Raw genomic sequence first — 6,384 nt, 5'->3', positions numbered from 1 at the left:
AAGCACACACAAAATCATGCCTTTGGGTCATGACATCCCCCCTTGCTGAAGGCATAACAGAATTATACCTCAAATCTATCACCCAGGTCATCAGTAGCTCTGTCAACGGTCCGCGGAACTAAACGAACATATACAAAATTAGCTAACAAAAGAAATTCGTCCTCAAGGGATCGAACCAAATAATAGCCGGCACACACAAATATACACATAATTACATTCATAACAAAAAATTGAACGATCAGGGCTTCAGTGGGCATCATGGCGGAGTCACGTACCAGGCCCTCACTCCTCTCGGTGATGTTATTCTTCTCGGGGCCTCTTTCCACCACGCACTCTGAAGTTCGGATCTGTAAAAGAACTCTCTGAAACAATTATTTTATCAATATTTACAAAACCTGTACGAAAAACTATCAATTAAACTTACTGTCACTATCAAACATATAATACAAGTGTAAACATGATTCTAATCTGAGCAGCTACTCAACTCGATGAAATCATCGAGGAGTCATCAAATTCTTCGAGATAACTAAAACCTAACTCGTAGGCTAGTTGCCACTGTCCCGCATCCCCCAAAATCCGAAGCTGACGTTTATTCAGTCTAGAACGCTGCAAGAGGAATCCGAACATATATCGTTCCTTTTGTGTTCTCTGATGCAATGCTGGACGCTCGGATTCACGGTGTTTCGTATTTGGAGCCTCAGTTGGTCGATGATACTCCCAATAACTGGACGACTTTGGTTCCAGGAGGACACGCAATCTTGGCAACTGGCGAAGAAGACTGCTCACAGGGTGATCAACCATTGGACTAAGCGGAATCCACAAAACGATTATATTCTTTCGCCCATAGATTTCAATGCAGCTGTTTAAGCTGTGGATAGTCACTGGAACAGTTCCAGGGTTTCTCAGATGACGGTGAGGCCACAGTCGCATCCGCTGGAGTGCCGGCGCCGATCAATTGTTAGGCACTGAAGATGCAGGTAGGTGTAAGTCCCTGTGCTCCCTCATAACAAATAATTGTATTGCATTTACAAAAAAAAGGCACATAAGAACTTTTGATCTGAACTTGTTTGGAGCCCCCAAAACTGAACACAGTACTCCCGATGTGGTCTCACCAGTGACAAATAGAAGGAAAAAATAACTTCTTTTGATCTGCTGGCAACATTCCTACTAATGCAGCCCCATATGCCATTAGCCTTCTTGTTAACAAGGGTACAGTGTTGGCTCATATTCAGCTTATTGTTTACTATAATCCCCAGGCAACCCTTGCCATTCGCAGGGGATACGTTCTCATATCCCCTGCAAATGGCGAAATCTGTGAATAAGGCTCTGCGTTCATGAACGCAGTGCCCCTGGCAGCTGGGGGTGGGGGCATGGCTCTGGCGATCTCTGGCGGGAGCATGGTGGTGGGAGCCCACTGGCGGCGGCAGGAACCCAGCAGCAGCAAGTGTGGAGCTCCTGAGGCTCTCCTGTAAGTGTATAAAGTGTATTTATAGTGCAGGTTCAGTATTCGCGAATATTTGAAACTGCACATGCCAAACCCATGAATAGCGAGGGTTTCCTGTATGTGGGATTGTTCTGTCCTAAGTGCAGGACATTGCACTTCTCCTTATTGAACCTCATGAGATTTCTTTTGGTCCAATCTTCCAATTTATTAAGGTCACTCTGAATCCTAGCCCTACCCTCCGGCATATCTACAAGTCCTTCCCCCGCCAGCTTGGTGTTATCTGCAAACATGCTAAGGGTGCATTGCACTCTATGCCATCCTCCAGGTTGCTGATGAAGATATTGAACAAAACCAGCCCCAGGACTGACCCGTGGGGTACTCACCTTGATACTAGTTGCCAACTAGACATTGAACCATTGATTACTACCCTCTGTCCCCAATGATCCAGTCAGTTTTCTATCCACCTTACAGTCCATTCATCCAGCCCATACTTCCTTAGCTTGCCTGCGGGAATGTTGTGGGAGACCATATCAAAAGCCTTGCTAAAATCAAAGTATACCACTGGTTTCCCCACATCCACAGAGCCAATCATCTCATCATAGAAGGCAATCAGGTTGGTCAGGCATGACTTGCCCTTGATGAATCCATGCTGACTGTTCTTAATCACCAGGGATCCTGGTTTTCCATGATAAAAAATGCAAATTATCTGATAAAAAACTGCAAATCCTCTGATAAACCCCCCAAAATCCGTGATTAAAATTAAAGGCCCCCTGCAGCTCCCCCAGCCCTGCTGGTGTCCCTCACTTCTCCCACAGTCTCCCCAGCCCTGCTGGTGTCCCTCTTTGCCCCCACAACAGCCCCCCAGCCCTGATTAAGGCCCTTGCCCCCCAACCACAGCCCCTTCCCCCTTGCTCTGCCAGAGGGGGCCCCCAGCTGTCATTGCTATGGGACCTGGGACCCAGGTCCACAGCTCCCTGCCCCCAACAGAAGGCAGCTGCAGCAGGAGCATGGAGCCAGCTCCCCCGCTCCTGCTGCCGACTTGGGCAGGGGCGGGGCTGGCTCCTGGCAGCCACACACACTTTTGGGGAGCAAGGGGGACCCGTGCCTCCAGATCTGTATAGGGGGGCAGGCTGCAGGCTCACGCTCCCTCCCTGCTTCCCTCTTATGGGGCTGCTGTAGCCCCACAGGCAAGATCTGGCATGGCTGGGAACAGTGGGGCCGTGCCGGGATCCCCTTGCTCCTCCACTGCATCTCCTGTGCCTGCCGCTGCTCTGAGTGACGGAGCCCCGTGCCGCTTCCCTCAGTGCAGCCCCATGTGCAGGAGGTGCATTGCTGAGGCAGTGTGGAACGAGCAGCTGCTAGGGGATCCCCACATGGCTCCTCTGTCCCCAGCCACGCCGGGTCATGGGGAGGGGAGCAGGGATCGGCCACCTGGGAGTGAGGAGTTGGCTCCCCTACAGATATTAGGAGTAAAGTGAGCCTAACCTAGGCCTTGCGACTGACTAAAAGCCGCAGGCTCCACCCTTCCCCTCTCTGTCTCCCCCTTCACCTGCCCCTCTGGGCAGGGTTGGGGCTTTCCTTCCCTTTTTGCAAACAGCTCTTGCAGGCTGGAACTCAGCCAGCTTGTAATGCTCTTTGCAAAAGGGAGAAATCTGTGGGTTTCTCTGCTAAAAGAGAAAATCCGTGTTTTCTCTGATAAAACCAGGAAATCCATGTTTTTTTTCCATTTTACCATGGGAAACGGAAAACCCAGATCCCTGCTAAACACCTTCTCCTCCAAGTGATTAGGAATGGATTCCTTCAGGATCTTCTCCATGATTTTTCCAGGGACTGAGGTGAGGCTGACTGGTCTGTAGTTCCCTGGATCCCCCTTTTTTCCCTTTCTTAAATATGGGCACTATATTTGCCCTTTTTTAGTCATCTGGGAACTCTCCCAATCACCATGAGTTTTCAATGATGGCCAATGGCTCTGCAATCTCATCAGCCAACTCGCTCAGCACCCTTGGGTGCATCCCATCCAGCCCCATGGACTTGTATATGTCTAGCTTTTCTAAACAGTCCTTAACCTGTTCTTTCACCACTGTTGGCTGCTCACCTCCTCCCCAAACTGTGCTGCCAGGTGCAGTAGTCTGGGAGCTGACCTTGCCTGTGAAGACTGAGGTAAAAAAGACATTGAGTACTTCAGCCTTTTCTGCAGTCTTTGTCACTAGGTTGCCTCCGCCATTCAGTAAGGGGCCCACACTTTTCCTGATTCTCCTATTGCTACTGACATACTTGTAGAAACCCTTGTTACCCTTCATATCCCTTGCTAGCTGCAACTACAATTGCTCTTTGGTCTTCCTGACTTCATCCCTTCAAGCCTGAGCTGCATGCTCTTTCCCCACAGCAGCCTTGGCCAGGCAGGGCTATGCCTCTGCCCAGCTTTGGTGGCTGCCAGGTGAAAGACCTGGGATTCCTTCCCCTGCCACCCATCCCCCAGGTCGGGCTGCCATGCACCACGGGGCCAGGGCACCTGTGTGGACAAAAATCCCTTTTCCATTCCCTTGCCCCCGTCAGGCTGCATACAGGGCTGGGATCAGAGTCTCCTACTGACTCAGGTCAGTGATGGCAGGGAGTGGGGAGGGCAGGGAACAGGCACTGGGCACTGGGCATCCCAGTGCTTGAGCTGAGCAAAGGAGCTCTGCCCAAAGCTAGAGCACAGGCCGGTGACTGCACTTTAATTTAACCCTTGATGGGATCTGCCACAGACTTTTGATAAAGCAATCTAATAGAAAGTGCTTTACGTTAGTACACATCCATCCAGGGTTAGCTTAGAGTGGGATCAGCCATTTTTAAAGTGCTTTATGTGCCATGAATATCTGTTCTGTTATGGCTGCAAAGCATTTGCACTGAAGGGTAGGGTGACCACCTTGTCAAAAGGGAAAGGCGGGACATGTACCTGCCTTGCCCCCCTACCCTTGCAGCAGCTGCACACCTGGACCAGAGCCAAGCCAAGCAGAGCAGGGGGGGATGCGGGCTCCCTGCTCTGCTGTCTTCCCCTTGGGATCCCCATGTGGACCACATGCCTCCTGCCCACCCAGCAGCAGCAGAGGACCTAACTCCACAGTGCTGCTTTCATCCCCACTGCTGCCAGGAGGACAGGGGGCACCTTGCCATGGCGGTGCAGCCAGCATGGGGCTGGGGGCAGGGCAGCAGGTCAGGGAGCCCTGAGCCTGCAGCGGGCATCCTACTTCCACCTCCACCCCATGTACAAATCGGGGCGGGGGGGCATGTGCCCCCACCATACCTCTTGCCCCTGGATGAGCCACCTGTGGCTCCATCCTGTTCCACGCCCTGGCCCCATGCATGGCCCTGGCTGGGCAGAGCCCCCAGCCTCTGCCCCATTCCCTCTCTCACCATGGGGGCCTCAGTTTGCCCCCCCTCCTATATTCATCCCCACCCATAGGCTTACCTGCAGGGAGCTGGTCTCCTGGCTGCCTGGCTGTGTTCCCGGCTATGTGCATGGATACAGGCCAGCCTGCAAGGAGAAACCTGCTGTTTCCCGTGGATCCCTGCATGATGCTGCAAGTCCAGGGCAAATGCTGTCCCAGAGTCATGCAGCCCATGGCCGGGACTTGAGGTTCCCATTGCAGGACTGTCCCACCCAATTAGAGATGGTTGGTCACCCTAAGTAAGGTTAACATCTATACCTAGCCTTGATTGTTTACTAGGAGGAAGTACTGTTTACTTCCACATGAATAGGACATAATTACACATGAATGTAATGCTGTGGAGTGAATTAACACATCTATAGATTTAAACACTGCATCTGGCACTCTTGCAACTATATTTGACTTATACAGTTACCCAGGAGCTCTTGCAGTTCTTGTCTAGTGAAGAAGTCTCCAACCTCTCTGAATAGGTGCATATGTATCTGTTGTGTTTTGATATCTGATACTAAGGGGCCCAATTAGATCTTGTCTTGAAAATTCTCGTCTTCTGTAATTATTTGTATCCTTCTTTCTCATAAGACCTACAATACTTCCTGTTTCTGCATCAGTCATCAGGACAGCACTTTTTTCACTTTAATATAATTTAAAGTAAGTTGTCCCTGCCTCACTAGACCCATTTTACAAATAGAGAAACTGAGGTTCAAAGAGGTTAAAGATCAGTTCAAAAAGGGCCTAAAGATTTTAATGTGAGACTTGAGCAGAACTTAGGCATCCAGGTTCAAAATCATGATTCTGACAGCCACTGCTGCCTAAACGTTTATGCACCTAAATTCTGTATGCGCCCCACTTCTTAACTTGGAAGGTTAGCAAATGCTTAGACTTGTGCTTTATACCCACTCAGAACTATCTCTGTCCTGGCAGAGCTAAGAATCTCAGTGCCACACACATATATTTTCCTGATCAGGCATTTTTCCATCTAGGCACTCTGAGACATTTGGTCTAGCAGGCATTCTTAAAACTTAATTCACACACTGCCAGCATCAGGTTCCTCACACAATGTACAATGCACACAAAGGCTATCACTCTCCTTTAAAGTATAGAGCATTAATACCTTCCCTGCTTTTTGTAATAGCCTAGTGATTAAAATATTTGTCTAGGGCAGTTGAATCTGAACCAAGACACCATGGTATCTGCTAGGTATGCAAACATGATCCAAAAGATGAATCCAGAGATTTCAAGTAGGAATCCACAATGTTAAAAACATTCTGACCTGTTCTGGTTTGCGTGCATTCTTTGCAGCAGAAGAACTGCTCTATTATTTTTTCTGTAGTCAAAAACTGAATGAAAACTAAGAGCTGGCATTTTCCAAGTATTGCCTTGAGTGTATCAAGGGGTGTCTGGAGTCTAAAAAAAAGTTGAGAACCATTGGTTTACAGCATAGGCCAGGAGCGGGCAATTATTTTGGGCAGAGGGCCGCTTACTGAGTTTTGGCAAGCCATCAAGGGCCAC

The sequence above is a fragment of the Alligator sinensis genome, unplaced genomic scaffold (genome assembly GCF_000455745.1).
Source record: "Alligator sinensis unplaced genomic scaffold, ASM45574v1 scaffold612_2, whole genome shotgun sequence".
Taxonomy (NCBI): domain Eukaryota; kingdom Metazoa; phylum Chordata; order Crocodylia; family Alligatoridae; genus Alligator; species Alligator sinensis.
Note: the sequence above shows the minus strand (reverse complement) of the source record.